Source organism: Ursus maritimus, unplaced genomic scaffold, assembly GCF_017311325.1.
Source record: "Ursus maritimus isolate PB19 unplaced genomic scaffold, ASM1731132v1 scaffold_33, whole genome shotgun sequence".
NCBI lineage: Eukaryota > Metazoa > Chordata > Mammalia > Carnivora > Ursidae > Ursus > Ursus maritimus.
The window spans coordinates 14163887-14182014 of record NW_024425897.1 but is presented as its reverse complement, the minus strand read 5'-3'; the positions used below and the strand labels follow the sequence as shown (position 1 = coordinate 14182014).

Sequence of the window (18128 nt, the reverse complement as noted above, 5' to 3'; positions counted from 1 at the left end):
GGGGGGGGGGGGGGGGGGGGGGGCCTCAGTTCACCTCCATGTGGGCTCTCCGTGGGGCTGGAGCCTCTCGCAGAAGAGCGGATGCTGCCGGGCTTTTGAAGGCCTGGGCCCGAAAGTCTCAGAAACACTACTTCTGCGGGGTCCTGTCGGTGAAATCCAGCCCTAAGACCAGCCCGATTTAAGGGTTAGGGGAAAGAGCCTTCTTCCTTTCCTCCTCCTCCTCCTCCCCCTCCTCCTCCCCTTCCTTCTTCCTCCTCCTTCTGTACAATTTAGTGGGATTTAATGCGTTCACAATGTTTTGCAACCAAGATCTCTCCCTAATTTCAACTTTTTAATCACCTCGTAAGAAGACTCCATCCCCATGATGCCGTTACTGCCATCGCCCTCTCCCCAGTCTCCGGCAACCTGCTTTCTGTCCCTATGGGTTTGCCGATTCCGGATATTTCATGCAAAAGGAATCCTATAGGTGAGACCTTTCGTGTCCGGCTTCTTTCCCTTAGCATCATGTTTTCAGGGTTCATGCAAGCTGCACACGTGGGGGCTTCGCTCCTTTTTATGGCTGCATAATGTGCCATGGTATGGATAGATCACAATTTGTTTATTCATTCATCTGTTGGTAGACGTTTTTTGGGTTGTTTCTATCGTATTGTGAATTTCGCTGCTATGGACGTCGGTAAACAAGTACCTGTTTGAGTTTCAGTTTTACATACTTTTGGGTGTAGACCTAGAAATGGAATTGCTGGGTCATATGGTCACTCTGTGTTTAACTTTTTGAGGAATGCCCACCGCGCTGTTTTCCATGGTGGCTGAACATTTTTTTTTAAAGATTTTTATTTATTTATTTGACAGAGATAGAGACAGCCAGCGAGAGAGGGAACACGAGCAGGGGGAGTGGGAGAGGAAGAAGCAGGCTCATAGCGGAGGAGCCTGATGTGGGGCTCGATCCCAGGACTCCGGGATCACGCCCTGAGCCGAAGGCAGATGCTTAACGACTGAGCCACCCAGGCACCCCTGTTCTTGAGTTCTTAAGAGGTTTTTTTTATATATTCTGGATACTAAACCCTTATCAGATACATGATTTGCAAACATTTCCTTCTGTTCTGTAGGCTATCTCCTCACTGTTTTTTTTTTTTAAGATTTATTTATTTAAGAAAGAGAGAGAGAGCATGAGCTGGGGGGGGGCAGGCGGGGCAGAGGGAGAGGGAGAAGCAGACTCCCTGCTGAGCAAGGAGTCCGATGATGCGGGATTCGATCCCAAACCCCGAGAGCACAACCTGAGCTGCAGGCAGATGCTTAACCGCCTGAGCCACCCAGGTGCCCTTGTTTTTTAAAGTAGTCTCCACACCCAGCATGCAGCCCAGCTCTGGGGCTGAACTCACCACCCTGAGATCAACACCTGAGCCGATATCAAGAGTCAGACACTTAACCGACTGAGCCACCCAGGCGCCCCTCACTTTTTCTTTTTTTTAAATTTAAGTAAGCTTCGTGCCCGGTGTGGGGCTTGAACTCATGTTCCTGAGATTGAGAATCACATTCTGAGCCAGCCAGGTGCCCCCTTTTACTCAATGATGCCCTTTGAGGCACACAGATTTTTACTTTTCATTCCATTTATCTATTTTTCTTTTGTTGCTTCCACTTTTGGTGTCAAATCTAAGAACCCATGGCCAAACCTGAGGTCATGAATATTTACCCTATGTTTTCTTCTCATTGTTTTGTCGTTCTGGCTCTTACATTTAGGTCATTGATCCATTGAGTTAATTTTTGTCTACGGAGTGAGGTAGGGGTCCACCTTCATTCTTTGGCATGTGGTTAAGCTCTGTCTCTTGACTGGAGGTCAGCATGCCCTTTCAGTAAGGGGAAGGAATTGTTGGGGTTTATCTTTGGAGACAGTTTTGGTGATGGGTTGGCTGTGAGGGGTTGTGGAAGGAGGAAAGAGGAGAAGGCGGGCAGAGTGACATGCACATTTCTGATCTGGGCAGATGGGGAAGACTTAGGTGAAGGGAGACCTCTGTCCTGGACACGTTGAGTTTGAGCCCCCTTAGCATCTAGGCGCTGAGAGCATCGGAGATCACATACATGATAAATGAAATACGGAAGGACACTAAGTTTTCATCCATTCAACAGAGAGTTGTGGGACACCTAATACTGAAACTATGTAACATCTATATGGCGTTAACCATGGGCCAGACACTTAACACTTTTTTAAAAATTGAGCTATCAGGGTCCTAGTATAAAATGAACAAACTAAAGTGTACAGTTCCTTATATTTTATATATATCACCTCCCAGGTCAAACTATAGAACATTTCCAGCCCCCAGAAATCTCCCTCTCGGGCCCATTATATTTAATTCTCACAGTGACCCTCTGAGGCATTATTCCCATTTTTTGGATGAGGACACTGAGGCTTACAGAGGTGAAGCCACTTGCCCAAGATCACATGAGGTGGAATGTGGATGCTAACTCTGGCCTATAGGACTAGGCCCGGCTGAGGAACGGTCCACCCTCTCACTGGGCTTGGACTAGACTCAGGCCTAGGGGATCCCTGAGGGCAGGGGCGAGGCAGTCTAGCCTCTGCTGGAGGACGGGAGGTCCCTCATGGGTGGGTCTGTGGGGAGCCCAAGGCCAGGGAGGATGTGGATTTAGGAGTGGGGGTGAGGAAGGAGTCCTTCCGGTCCCCAACAGTCATGGAGGTGGCCGTCTAGAGGAAGTAGGGCAGCAGAGAAACAGCAGGCAGGCACCCCAGCTGGAGCTCTTTCCCAGCAATAGACCCTGGGGCGTAGCTCAGCTCTGCCAGGACCAAATTGGCCTGAAGCGAGTAGAGGAGGGTGCCACACCTGCTGGAACTGCTGTAGACCGTGTTTCTCAGCATCCCTGCTGAGAAGATCCTGGGTGTATCTCCTGCGTCCCCTCCTTCCCTCCATGTGTCTGCCCTGCACCCCTCTGACCTGTTTGGTCCCTCTGCTCCATCTGAAACTGGCCTCCTTCTTCCTCTTCCAACCTGTTAAGCTTCTAGGTGCCTCAGGGCCTTTGCACTCAGTGTTGCCTCCATCTGGAACCTTCTGCCTCCTGGACTTCCCATAGCTGGTATCCTATCATGTGTCTCAGCTCCGATTTTACCCTTTAGAGTGCTCTTCCCTGAATGAATTGCCCTACTTCATGCTGTCCCCACGAGCCAGCACCATGGAGCCAGATGGCCTGGGTTTGAATCTCAGTTCTGCTTCCTCCTTGGCTCTGTGGCACTGGGTGAGTTAAGTGCCAGTGTCCCAAGCTGTAAAATGGGGACGGTGATAATCGCACGTACCTCATAGGATTGTAGTGAAGATGACATTATTTAACAGCTGCTCACAGCGCTTGGTCCCATTAGGTACTTTACAGATATTTGCTATCGTGCATAGAGCACTTGTCCCATCCCAAAATTATCCTGGTTTGTGGTTTTTTACTTGGTTTTTCTATTTCCCCCATTTAGAATGTGAGCTCCCTAAAGATGTTAGTTTCATCTGTGTTGTTCACTGCTGTGTCTCCCATGCCTAGAACAATGCCTGGCTCACGGTAATGAACATGGGTTGAATCATTGAGTGGGTGAATTAACGGGGTTCCTAGATTATCCTGCTTGCAGCCCTCCAGACATGCCATGCCTGCTCTCATCTCCTGACCTTTGCATTTGCCGTTGTCTCTGCCTCGACCCATTCCCCAGAGGAAGGGAAGGGAATGTGAAGGAAAGACTGCCTTGGGGCTGCCCAGGTCTCTCTCCTTTCCCTGTCCCTTTCCTTTTCCCCCTCTTTTCTTTTCTGTTTTCTTTTCTTTTCTTTCTTTTTTAAAGATTTTCTTTATTTATTTGAGAGAGAAAGCGTGCGAGTGGGGAGAGGGGCAGAGGGAGAGGGAGAATCTCAAGCAGACTCCGAGCTGAGCAGGGAGCCCAACGAGGGGCTCGATCTCACGACTCTGAGATCGTGACCTGAGCCAAAGATCAAGAGTTGGATGCTTAACTGACTGAGCCACCCAGGCTCCCCTGCCCAGGTCTCTTTCTTACTCCCTTCCTTACTGCCTCTTGCACCAGGCGCTGGGAGAGAACAGCGAGCAAAAACCTAGACTCTCCAGGACTACAATCACCTGTTACCAGCCCCTGTTTGGCAACTGAGGAGTCAGAGGCCCAGAGAGGGGGAAGGACTCAGCCAAGGTCATACGGTGAGTCGAAGCCAATGTTCTCCCCAGTGGACCCTACATGTCTTACCTGGAGGATGTTTCCAACGTCCACGCTGGGTTTGCCTCCCTTCCTGGGACCTGGAGAGAGGTAGTGGGTGAGGGGCTGGGCCCTGCCTGTGGACTAGTGAGGTGGGCCCTGAGTAGCTGGGCCTAGTGAACACACATGCTTCTGACTTAGATTGACCTGAATCAGGCTCCTGACACTTCTACTTATTGACCATGTAGCTTTGGGCTCTCTGAGCCTCAGTTTACCCCCTGGTAAGATGAGGAAATGAGCCTCCTCAGGGTTGCCGGGGAAATTCCTATTAAACATTCTCATACATCGAGCTCTTATTCTCACCTACCCTATGGGGGCAGGTATGAATTTTATCCCCATTTTCCAGATAAGGAGGCAGGCTCAGAGTGGGGAAAAAGTGACTTGCCCAAGATCACACAGCCAGCAAGAAATAGAGCAGGGATTCAGACCCCGGCAGGCTGACCTCAGAGCTCACATCCTTACCCAGATGCTACAGCACTGGGCACGCAGTAGGCACTCCACAGATGGGGACCCTGGGAAGACCTGGCTTTCCTGTCAGCGCCATCTTCTTGGACAACAGCTCCTCACTGCAAACCGCCATCTTTTGTTAATTTCCCTCCCCTCCAATCCCTGCTTGGAGACACAAGCCCTCTCAGCACCCTCTGTCTGATGGATTTTTGGATTATCCCCGTCTTGATTAGTTCCAGAGCCTCCCAGCAGAAGCAGGAGTTATTTTGGGGCCTTGATGGCTCCTTCTGGCTGCCTCGGACCCCCCCCCCCCTTTGCAGACACCTCTCCCGTTGACTGCAGGGTTCATTAGCTACTGTTCGGGCTGCTCAGCTGCTCGCTCTCTGCCCCCCTGCAGCTCTCAGCTCAGACTCCAGCCCCAACACCTGCTCTCTGCTCCTCTCCTCCCCTGCCCCACAGCCATTCCCTGCCTTCCCACTGTTTTGTCAGGGTGAAGGATGCTGACTCTTTCCTAATTCTTGGCCCCTCGCTCTGCCTCATACCAGTGACCCTCCCTTCAGTTTTAGGATTTTTCCAGACTTGAGCAAAATCTCACACACCATTTGGACACAAATATTTTTGGCTGGTGATCTGACTCCCTGTTCCTGCCGGAATTCATCCCCCAGTGTCATTCAGCCTGGGTGGGAGTGGCTCAAAAACTCCCAAGGATACATTTTATGGGATGCATGTCTTGCCACAACTAATAAAAAAAACAACAACTCCCAAGGGGATGCAGGACACCCCCTCCCCGCCGCTGCTGCCATGTTATGTCACAGTGCGTGGGGCCGACGTCACAGGGACGGGGCGTGGGCTCCGCTGTATCTGTCTGTTCTCTGTGCTTCTGGCTCTCTCTTCCAGCTCTGCGCTCTGCCAGGGCCGCCCGCAGGCCTTGCTTGCTTTTCAAAAATAACTCTTGAGTCTCACTGAGGTGGGGGGCTGCTTCCTTGGTGTCCCAGGCTGTGTGTTAATCCTTCCAACGCAAGACTTCCTGAAGCCAGCTCTGGGCTGGGCTGGGGAGCTGGTTATCAGTTGTCAGGCTGAAGTAGTTCAGCGGCTGACATCCTGTTTTAGTGCCGAGAGCCCTCAAGGAAGTAGGGCCAGCGAGTCCTTCCTGGTGTCCACCAAGTCATTCATTCATTCATGCATGCATGCATTCATGCATGCATTCATTCATTCAACAAGCATCTTCAGTGCCCATTGCCTGCTGAGCACATCTCTGGGTGACCTCTGTTGTTTTGCCATGTGTTTCTGAGTTATCTCCTTGGTCCTCTTTGAATTTCTACTTCTTTCTGTAAAGTAGGGGGATTTTAATAAGGGTGACCAGTCAGTCCCAGCAGGAAACAGATGGCACGCTCAAATTGGATGATTTGAGGAAGGCTGAATAAAGGGACTAGTTAGGTGTCAGCAGGGTGTCAGGGATTCACAAGGGGTAGTGCGTTCCCGGGCTGGTTACAGTGTGAGAGCTCCTACCTGCCTGAGCCTGGCTGCCAAGGGAGCAGTTCCCTGGCTCAGAAGGGGTTGTATGGAGAGAACCACCTTGAAGAAGAAGCTGTGACCTTCTGTTGAGGAATAGAACCAGGCTGGGGTGCCCTGCAGGGAGGGAGCACAGGAAGAACTAGCCTGACCTCACTCTTCCTTCTCCCTTCCATATCTCCCTGGGGGCTCCCCATTGGCCAAACCCGATTAAAAGCCAAAGGATATAGGAGACTGTGGAGTCTGAACAGGTCAGTCTCCACGGGCACAGGGCCGGGTGGAAAAGGGTGGAAAGTGGTTCTAGACAGGTAAATGGAAGACACTCAGTTTCTCACCTCCCAGTAGTCATAGTAGGATAAATGCTCAAAAACGTCAGCTCTTACCATTCGTGCTTGTATTCGTTGTTCATTGGCACATGACAAATTACCCCCAAACTCAGCGGTTTAAGAGCTTATGAACATTTCTTACCTCACACAGTTTCTGTGGGTCAAGAATTGGGAACCCTCCTGAGGTTGCAGTCAAGCTGTTGACCAGCCATCCGAGGGCTGGACTGGAATGAAGGATCCAGCTGGCCCCCTGCCATGGCTGGCGCGCTGGCACTGGCTGTTGGCAGCAGCCCTCTGTCCCTTGCCATCCAGACCTCCACAGGGCTGCTTGAAAAGCCTCATGACTTGGTGGCTGGCTTCCCCCAGAAAGAGGGATCCAAGAGCAGAAGGCTCAATGAGTTTTCTGACCTAGTCTCAAAAACCACAGACCGTCATTTCGACACCATCCTATGGGTTACACAGGTCGGTCTATTCAATGTAGAGGGGACTCCGTGGGGACAGGAACCCTCGGAGTCCTTCTTAGAGGTTGGCTACCACAGTTCATAATACATTTGCTCATTTAATCCTTGCAAAAATCCTATGAGCTGATCTAATGAAACAAAACAAAACGAAACAAAACCAAAACCTAACAAACAGGGGCACCTGGCTGGTTCAGGCGGTGGAGCATGTGACTCTTGAGCTCGGAGTCGTGAGTTTGAGCCCGAATTGGATGTGGAGCCTACTTAAAAAAAAAAAAAAAAAAAAAAACCGAAAAACCCTTAAAGAACAAAACAAATCCTATGAGGGAAATATTGTTATTACTATTGTCACTTTTCTGTTGGGGAAATAAAGGCACAGAAAAATGAAATAATGTGCCCATGATTACACAGCTGGTAAGTAGCAAAGCCAGGAATTCAACCCAGGTGGTTTTTTGTTTGTTTGTTTGTTTGTTTTGTTTTTTAGATTTATTTATTTTGGTGCACTGGGTGTTATATGCAAGTAATGAATCATGGAACTTTACATCAAAAACTAGGGATGTACCGTATGGTGACTAACATAATAAAAAAATTATTAAAAAAAAAGATTTACTTATTTTGGAGAGAGAGAGAATGCACAGTGGGGAAGGGCAGAGGGAAGTGGGAGAGAGAGTCTGAAACTGACTCTGCACTGGGTGTGGTGCCCGACCCGGGCTCCATCTCACAACCCTGAGACCATGACCTGAGCAGAAACCAAGAGTCGGATGCTTAGCCGACTGAGCCACCCAGGCGCCCCAACCCAGGTGGCCTTTCTAAAAAAATCAATTTTATTGGGGGTATAATCCACATACAATGAAAACCACTAACGGAGTTATAGAACATTTTTCTCCCCCCCAAATTTTCCCTCATGTCCCTTTTGTGGTCATTCCTCCTGGGCTCTGCTACAGCCAATCACTGGTCTGCTTTCTGTCACCATAGACAGTTTTGTCTGTCTAGAACTTCATATAAATGAAACCACAGTGTACGTTCCCTTCTGTGACTGGCGTCTTTTGTTGAACAAAAATCTTTGCAAGGTTCATCTCTATTATTTCATGCATTGGTATTTTTTTCTTTTTTATTCCTGGGTAGTATTCTGCATAGATATAGGAGAAGTCCCTGGTCAAATTCTCCTGTTGAATGACATTTGGGTTGTTTCCAGTTTGGGGCTATTATGAATAAGGCTGGTATGAACTTCATGTAAACGTCTTTGTGTGGACTCGTGTTCCATTTATCTCAAGTAAAAAACTAGTGGAATTGCTAGATCAAGTGGTAAGTGTATATTTGCTTTCAAAAGAAACCACCAAACTTCTCCAATGTAATTGTACCATTTTATACTCTCACCAGCAGAGGACTGAGTTCCAATTTTTCCATATCCTCACCAACATTTTATATCACCAGTCTTGTTAATTTTAGCCATTCTAATCTGTGTGTACCTTTTTAATTAAATTGAATTTATTTATTTGAGAGAGAGCGGGTGCATGAGAGAGAGCATGAGTGGTGGAGGGAGAGGGAGAAGCAGACTTCCCTGCTGAGCAGGGAGCCCAACGCGGGGCTCGATCCCAGGACCCTGGGATCATGACCTGAGCCGAAGGCAGATGCTTAACAACTGAGCCACCCAGGTGCCCCTAATCTGTATATATCTTATTGTAGTTTCAATTTGTACTTCCCTGTCAACTAAAGGTATTGAGCATCTTTTCATGTGCATATTGGCCATTTGTATGTTCTTTTTTGGAAGTATTTGTTTGATTCTTTTGCCTCCATTTTACTGGGCTGTCTTCTCATTATGTAGTTGTAAGAGTTCTTTATTCTGGGTATAATTTCTTTGTGAGATATACACACACACAACACACACACACACACATACACATACATAAAATGAGTATTTTCTGTAAGCTTGAGGCTTACACTTTCATTTTTTAGTAGTCTGTTTTGAAGAATGGAAGCTTAAGATTTTGATGAAGTCCTATTTATCAATTAATTGCTTTTGTTATTTGTGCTTTTGTGTGTCCTAAGAAATTTTTGCCTACCCCTAGGCCACAGAGCTTTTCTCTTATGCTTTTCTCTAGACGTTTTATAGTTTTGGTGTTTGCATTTCGGTCTCTGATCCATTTGGAGTGAGTTTTTGATATGGTGTGAGGTAGGGGTCACGGTTCATTTCTTCTGCAGCACAGATATGTTCTAGTGTCAACTTCCTTTCCCCACTGAATCATCTTGGCACCTTTGGCAAAATCAGTTGATTGGATGTATCTGGATTTTTTTTTAATTTTTTTAAATGATTTTTTATTGTATTATGTTAGTCACCATACAGTACATCCCCGGTTTCTGATGTAAGGCTCGATGATTCATTAGTTGTGTATAACACCCAGTGCACCATGCAATACGTGTCCTCCTTACTACCCATCACCGGTCTATCCCATTCCCCCACCCCCCTCCCCTCTGAGGCCCTCAGTTTGTTTCTCATAGTGGATGTATCTGGATTTTTGGACTTCATTCTGTTTCATTGATCTATCTGTCCTTACGCAAATACCACATTGTCTCGATTACTACAGATTTATAGTAATTCTTTTGAGATCAAGTAGCATTAAGGGTTGCAACTTTGTTCCTGTTTTTCAAAATTGTTTTGACTCTTCTAGTTTGTTTGCATTTCCATATACATTTTAGAATCTACTTGATAATTTCTACAACAACAAAAGCTGTTGAAATTTTGATCAGGATTGCACTGAATCTATAGAATCAGTATGGGGAGAAGTGACATTTTATACACGAATGTGGTGTGTCTCTCCATTTATTTAGGTCTTTCATTTCTCTCAATAAGATTTTATAGTTTTCGGTGTACAAATCTTGCACATGTTTTATTAACTGTATCCCTAAATATTTTATGTTTTTTGATGCTGTTGGAAATGTTTTCATACATTTTACTTCCCAATTATTCATTGCGAGTGGAGAGAAATGCATTTTTATATATTGACCTTGTATCCTTTCATTTTGTTAAACAAAGTTCTGATAGTTTTGTTTTGTAAATTCCTAGGATGGTCTACGTGCATAATCATGCCATCTGCAAAGAAATACAATTTAACTTCATCCTTTCCCCATTTTCTTTCTTCCCTTGTTGTCCTGGCTAGGACCTTTAGTCCAATGTTGCATAGAAGTAGCGAGAGCAGATATTCTTGCCTTGTTCCCAATCTTAGGGGTGAAAATGTTTAGACTTTCAGCGTACGTTAGCTATGGGTATTTCGGCTGACCAGATAGGTGTTAATCTGGGAAGGCTTCATGGAGGAAGCAGCTTTTGAGCGGAGCCTTGAAGTTTGAAGAGGTAAGCAGTTTCCTTGAGCTCACAGTGATTAATAATAACAGCCATCGTTTATCAAGCACATACTATGTGGTGCACACTGCAACGAACGAAGTTACGTGCACACTGTAACTCCCCAGGGAGTGAAGGGCAGAGGAGAGTTTGGCTTTGAACCAGGACTGTCTTGTATTGACTGCCTTTCCAAGCCTTGTCCCAGATCTGGATTGGGGTTTTTTTCTTCTCCGTATTCTATCTCCCCTGTCTTCTTCTGAGGACATCTGGATGGGACTAGAGAGTGGCAGAATGACAGCCAAAGACTGGGTTTGGGGCACCCCACGTCTTGGGAAGGACTCTTCAACTCCTACTCTGCCGGGTCCTTTGAACTTAGCTGAGACCTGGGCCTCTGGGGGACCCTCTGTCCTTTGCAGCACCCTTTCCTCCCCCAGCCCCCCTACTCCTCCTTCCTTAGCCCCTCTAGCTCATCGGGCTGTGCCGGAGTCTGTGGGGAAAGGAGCAGGATTTTGGCTAAATATAAACCAGGCTGTTCCAGTTTCCAAATAGAACAAAGGAGCAGGGTGTTAAGTTGATTTTTATAAATAAAGAGAGAGGGAGTGAGAGAATATTTTTTCGAGATGTTTAATAAAATCGCCTGTGAGAGGCAGGAAAATCACTGGGCTGCAGTGGGAGGGTTCGGAGGAGGAAGGGGGTGAGAGAGAGGGTGGAAAGTGCTTCCTCCTTCCTGCTGTGATCCTTGACCATGTCCTTGTCCTTTTCCTGGGACCAGGGAGAGACGGTGGGGCAGAGGGGGCCGAGAGATAGGGGAAGGACATGAGGGTCCCTGGGAGGAGGGGGAGGACCAGGAAGGCTTATAATCATAGCAGCCACTGTACGCCAGGTCCTCGGCTAGATGTATGCATCATCTCACCAAATGCACAGACGCGCACAGGAAGCTGGGATGCTCGTCATTGGGCGCTCTGCGATCTAGCCCCTGCCTACCTCTCTGACCTCATCTCCTCGCTCTCCCCCCTGGCTCACTTCACTCCCACCATGCCAGCTCCAACGCCAAACTTGTTCCTTTCTCAAGGCCCACGTGCCTGCGCTTCCCTCTGCCTCGAGGTCTCATAGCCGCAGCTCCTGCTCGTGGTTCAGAAGAAGCAACGCCACTTTTTCCTGACCGCCTTGTCTAAGAGAGAGCTCACCCTTGCCCCCACCCCAGTTATGAGCACACTGCCTTGTTTCATTTTCTTCATTCACGTATCACTTCTTTTTTTCTTTTTAAGATTTTATTTATTTATTTGAGAGAGAGAGAGACAGCTTGAGAGAGAGATCACAAGCGGGGGAGGGGGTGGTAGAGGGAGAAGCAGACTCCCCACTGAGCAGGGAGCCTGACATGGGACTCGATCCCAGGAGTCCGGGATCAGGACCTGAGCCGAAGGCGGACGCTTAACCGACTGAGCCACCCAGGTGCCCTCACATATCACTTCTGAAATTATTTGCTTAGGTCTCTCTTCTACTTCCACCAAAATGAAAGCCCCATGAAGGCAGAGGTTCTGTCTCTCTCATCCACTGCTGCGGCACCAGAGTATACAGCAGAGCCAGGCACGTGGTAGACGTTGCTGAATATGCATTTGCTAAATGAATGGTTAAGGGAATGAGGCTCAGAGAGGTAAAGTGACTTGTTCAAGGTCACACAGCTAGAAATGACAGAGCCAGAAGGGAGCCCAGATTTGTCCAACCCCCAAACGCATGCCCTTTCTACTATTTTGAAGATATATTTTAAAAACATTTTAGTTATTTATTTATCAGAGAGAGAGCACAAGCAGGGGGAGTGGCAGCAGAGGGAGAACAGGCTCCCTGCTGAGCAAGGAGCCTGATGAGGGACTCGATCCCAGGACCCTGGGATCATGACCTGAGTTGAAGGCAGACACTTAACCGACTGAGCCACCCAGGCGTCCCTCTACTATTTTACAAGGCTTCCAGTGTGGTGGAAGAGGGGCCTTAAGGGGATGTCTCTGGAACCTGGGGGCTTGGGGAGATGACCAGACACAGACCTGGAGGATCCAAGTGGGGGTGCCAATGAAGCCAAATCATCACCAGCACCTTCATCTTTGAGCAATGTGTGTGACGTATAAATATTATTAAACAGATCTTTTGGGGAGCCATTAGGTAGCGAGTTTTACTCCATATCTCCCAGAGGAGAGCTAGTCTGTGCTTCAGGGAGTGGCAGAGAACTTCTCATCTCAGGAAGTGGAAGGGATGCCAGGGGAAGCAGAGATATTTTACACTCCCACCCACCTGCTCCCCTTCTCCCCCACCGCTCCACTCCCAGCACTATGTCAGATGCGGGTGGGCTAGGAACGAGCAGCCGCACGTGCCCCCAGGGCCTCCCCAGAGGGGAGGTGGCTGTGCCTTTCTGCTGACGTCAGGTTCTGCCTCACCAGGTACTGTGTGGCTTGGACAAGTCACACAGCTCCCTCTGAGTCTCAGTTTCTTCCTCGGTAAGATGGAGATGGTGACATTTGCTTGGTTATGAAGATTAGGGATACTCTATGCCAGGTTCCGGGCTAAGCGCTCTAGGTGGGGCACCTAGTTGCCTCCCCATGAAGTAGGTACTATTATCATTATCATCATCATACTATCGTAATATCATATTATTGTCATCATACTATTATTATGATGAAGGAGGAAAATGGGGCTTGCAAGGGGGAAGTGACTGGCCCAAGGTCACACAGCCAGAAAGGAGCAGCCCTGGGCCTGAAATCCAGGTAGGCTCAAATGAAGATCTTGGGCTTTTTGATAGTATGCAATCCTGTCTCTCAGGACTAAGGAATCAGTGGGCTTTCTGGAGCTACGAGAAGTAGGGCCTGGGATAAGTGGGGAGTGACAGGGCCAGACAGCGTCACAGTGAGAAGCAAAAGCCTGGCCTTGATTAAGAGGTCAGTGAGGGAGCCGGGGGTGGAGTGGTGGGGTTAGGGAGTGATGCTGCAGTTTGAGGGGCTGTGGCTCCAAGCCTCTGACTCACTCAGATGGAGCAGCTCGATTCCCAGCTGCAGGAGATGCTATTTATAACCTGCAGGTTCTAGCAGCCTCCGGAGCATGGAGCCTTGCAGCTACCTGGGGCCCTTCTCCCTGGGCTGCCGGGCAAGGAGGGAAAGGCAAGGGGCGGGGGGAAGGCCACCAGCTGAGCCTCCTTTCTCCTTGTTCTGGACGCTCCAATCAGCACAAAATGCACACCCAAGTGCCCCATGGCTCACACTGGAGCTGTCTAGCTTGTCATCAGCCTGGCACCTAAGACACTTGAATGACTGAATAAGTGAATGAAAGAATAGCAGTAGCTCTGTTTTTTTTTTTTTTTAATTAATTTATTTGAGAGAGAGAGAGAGCAGAGCGAGGGGGAGAGCGAGCACAAGCTGGGGAAGGGGCAGAGGGAGAAGCAGACTCGCTGCTGAGCAGACTTGAGCCCAGGACCCCGGGATCATGACCTGAGCGGAAAGCAGACGCTTAGCTGACTGAGCCATTCAGGCGCCCCTCCAGGTTTTTTGTTTTGTTTTGTTTTATTGGGTCAGATCATGTCCTTTCTCTGCCTCAAACTCTTCCAGTGCTTTCTCATCTCATTTGGAGTAAAAGCCAAAGTCCTCATTAGTGGCCGACAAAGCTCATACACAATGTGGCCCCTGCTGCTCCTGACTTCCTACCCTCCCTCCGGCCTACTTCACTCTACAGGCGTCTTTGCTGCCCTTGGGGACACACTAGGTATGCTCCTGCCTGGGGGCCGCTGCTCTGTGTCCTCCTCTGGGGACATTCTTCTGCCAGATACTGGCATGTCTTCCTCCCTCACCTCCTTCAGGGCTTTGCTTAAATGCCAGCTTCTCGTGAGGCCTTCCCTGACCCTTCTCCTTAAAACCGCACCCCCGCAGGGGCGCCTGGGGGGCTCAGTTGGTGACGTGTCCGACTCTTGATTTTGGCTCAGGTCGTGATCTCAGGGTCATGAGATCGAGCCCTGCATTGGGCTCCCTGCTCAGTGTGGAGCCTGCTTAAGATTCTCTCTCTCCCTCTGCCTCAGCCTCTCCCCCCGGCGCATACACAGGCTCCCGCACATGTTCTCTCTCTCTCTCAAAACAACGACAGCCACGAAAAACTCTGCACCTAGGCGATACACTCATTCGGTTTCTCTGCTCAGTTTTTTCCCATGACAGTTGCCATTATTTAATGTACTACATATATTACTAATTTCTCCTTTTATTGTCTGTCTCCTTCTATTAGAATGTCGGTTCCAGAGGACAGGAATTGTTGTCTGTTTTGCTCACTGCTGCACCCCTAGTGCCGAGAACAGTGCCTGGCACATATATATGGTGCTCAAAACCTTTGTTGACTGTATGAGTTCACGGAGATTTTCATGGACTTGCTGTGCAACCTTGGACAGCTAACTTCACCTCTCTGGGCCTCAGTCTGTTGGGACTCCGTGGCCCCCCAGTATGGACAGTCCGAGGGCTCTCTCCCTTCAGCGTGGCTTCTGAGATTTTTTTCAGAATACTTGCTAAAAAGGAGAGCTGGCCAAGGCCTGGTTTGATATTTTTCTCCTAGACTAGACTTCTCTGTGCAAAGTGTTCAAGCGTGTGAGCGGGCACGTGCCAGCACTCTCGTGTCTGTGAGGGGCTTTGAGCAGATGCACTTGTGTGAATGAGCCTCAACATGTATTTGAGAACCCGGTGGAGATAGGACATTCCAGCAAAATGTCAGCACAGGTCCTAATTCTGTCTTCCTGCTTCTTTTTGTTTCCAACGGAGCAAAAAGTAGAAATTTCCAAGGGCACGGCAGACCCTTCTCAAATGAACTGATGGGAACACCCACTTCTCTGGAGATGCAAGGGAAGAGCTTGTTGACTGTGAATCCCCATACCTGTAACAGGCTGTTTCCACTTCCTCAGGACCAGCTGTGAGAAACCCACAGCAGAGCTGCCCACCTTCCAATGAGGGAAGCCCGCAGAACTGCGAGCTTTGGGATGCCAGGCCCATTTTTAGATCTCATCTGTTCTTAATGGGAGATGGGTCCAAACTTTCCCAGGTTTCTAGAATAATCCCTGGCAGGTCTTCCTCCCTCATCTCCCCAGGTCTCTGCTCAAATCCCAACTTCTCATGAGGCCTTCCCTGACCATTCTACTTAAAGCTGCACACGTGCCATACATTCCTTGCTCCCTTCGCGGCTCGATTTTTCTTCATGACACTGCCATTATCTAACACACGATATGGATTCTTGATGAGCTTTGGTGTTTATTAGTATGTTCGTTCACACGCTATCCCATAAGTACACGAGCTCTTCTGCTTTGGCATACCCCAGGCCTACCTAGCACAGTACCTGGCATCTGGTAGGCATCGCTACATTTTTGTTAGAAAAGTTAATTTTCATAAGTAATGGACAGACAGCACTATTGTCATTTCACAGATGATGAGACGGAGGCTCAGCGGTGACATGACTTGCTCAAAGTCACACAACCAGGACATGAATCCTGGCAGACAGCTGGCTCAGGTTTAACAGGAAAGGAGAGAGGACACTCCTCTCCAGGGGCCACCACAGTTCGGGAAAACAGACTTGACTTTTGAAGGATGAGCCAGGGCCTAAGAGGGCTTGGGTGTTTGGGAGACAGAGAAAATGGAGTTCAAATCCCAGGACTGTCATTTCCTGCGCCTTTGGACAAGTCCCTGGTTTTTTTCTCCCCGAGCCTCAGTTTCTCCGTCTGTAAAACGGGCACATCAACCCCTAGACTACACAAAGCCGTTGGGAGTATTCATTGAGATATTTCAGCCCAATGTCTGGCACCGGGCTGGGCTCTGTACATCCCAGGCCCACCCCGACCTCCCGAGGGATCTCGCAAACCCCTCTCCCAATTCTTCCAGCCCTCCAGCCGGCCAGGTTGAAATGCCCCAACATCCGGGCTAGGGTGGAGAGGTCAAGTGACGAACAGTTCTCGCGCGCAGGCGCAGCTTCCGCATCATGTGCTGGTGCGACCCAAGTGCGCAGGTGTGAGGCGGCAGGGAAGTCGTGCTCCGGTTGGGACACGTGGTTCTGTTACGTTCTCGCCTCAGCTGGAGCTCCGGGTCCTGGAGCACTGGGATGTGCGCTTGATTGGGAGAGAGAAAGCAAAGATCTAGAATCTCAGACGAGGTTCTTTTGGCTTGTTTTTGAGGGAGGCTTTGCCAGGCTCCTGGGGCCAGGGCAAACCCCTGCCAGGTGAGTGGTAGAGAGGGCCACCGTGGGGCCGGGCAGCCCTGCTGGGCGACCGTTCCTCGCTCGGAGGAGGCGGCGCCCATGAGCGTTCAGCCCTTGTCAGGTTTTGGGCACTAGAGATGCAGTGACATGGGCCCAGCTGGGGAGACAGACATTCCCTGGGAAGTGTAAACTGAGAGGAAAGCAGAGGGATGAGTCTGAGTCTGAAAAAGAAGGGAGAAGAAGAGGTTGCAGACGGTTCTAGGGACAGAGAGGGCAAAGGCCTTCAACTAGGAAGACGCCTAGCTGGGCGAGAGTCCTGAGACAGGGACGGTGGCCGTGTGAAGAATTTGGGACTTGACCCTAAACAGTGGGAAGCCATTGAAGCTGGGGAATAATGTGATCTTTATAGTCCTGCATTGAATATTTTGCTTTGCTTTCTCGTTAAAAAAAATGGATTTTTGAATTCCACACCTGCTGTTCTTTTTTTTTTTTTTTTTTTTTTGAGTAGAAAATATGAGAACAATGGAATACACATATACCTCCAGGATTAAATGTGCTAGCAGGTGCAAACTGCCTAGCATCCTATATGTGGTCTATAAATGGTAGTTCCCTTATCTTTCCTCTAAATTCCATTCCACAATTTCTCCTATTCCAGGAGCACGGAAGGAGACTGATCCTCCCTGCAGACCAAAGATAAATTTCATTTGAAGTACTCTGGATGGATGAAAAATCTGGACTGGTTCAAAAGATCAAAAGGTGATTGTTTTACCAAATGATTATTCGAATAGGAAGCTTGCCCTGACCGTACAACCTAGGTTTTGATTTATGGAAACACAATTTGCATTGAACTTTTTTAGGAGCATGTTTATTGCGTGAGATGAGAACAAATTGCACAAAGTGAGAACCCACGTCTGTGTTGTTTCTTACTAAGATGACCATCTTTTTGGCCACATCATAGGCTTTTGAATATTTGTGTGATTGATTTAAATACTGGAATATGTTTTCTGCTAAATCTCAAGTCAGGGGCATCAGTTCTGCGGTTCTCCCTTTATAGTTGTTAACATGAATTTTGATGACATGAAAAAGCTTGTTCTCCGAATTATATTTAGCTCATACAAACTCTACTGCACAATTATGTTGTACAGAGGAATTAGGTTTTATCTTTAAGTTGTTATTATAGCCTTGTGAGAAGGTGAACGTTGAGAATAAGTATAAAGTAGTAGCATATCGTATTATTAATTTTGCTACTTTTTAAAAACGCTGAGTGCAGGGCCTAGAACAAACTGACACCCATGGTAGGTGTATCAGTCAGGGTCTGCAAGAAACAGATGGCACACTCAAATTAGATAATTAGAGGAGGATTTAATAGAGAGACTATATACAAAGGTCAGTAGGGTGTAGGGAAACCGTAAGGATAGTGTGGTACCCAGGAGGCTTGTCATAGCTGGGGTCTTTATCATTTCTAGATCTGGAAGTTGAAAGGAGGGAGAAATTACAGAACCCAGAAAGAGAGGTCCCCCTTGAGGAGGAGCGGTGACCTGTTGTCAGTAGGCACAACCAACCCGACAGGACCCCGAGGAGATCTGGCTGGGGGGGGGGGGGCTGAGGAGATC

At 48.4% G+C, this 18128-nt stretch overlaps 1 protein-coding gene across 3 annotated transcripts in view; it reads left to right on the top strand.

The window, feature by feature from the left end:
- The window catches only part of CABP1 (calcium binding protein 1), a 49586-nt gene that overhangs the window by 4515 nt on the left and 26943 nt on the right, over positions 1-18128 (top strand). The window contains exons 2-3 of one of the 3 annotated variants that reach the window (XM_040619839.1): positions 4058-4185; positions 17171-17271. The gene's annotated coding sequence lies outside the window, so the exon portion shown is untranslated. The remainder of the gene's footprint in view (positions 1-4057; positions 4186-17170; positions 17272-18128) is intronic. The other 2 variants (XM_008707668.2, XM_040619840.1) reach the window with 2 other exon arrangements.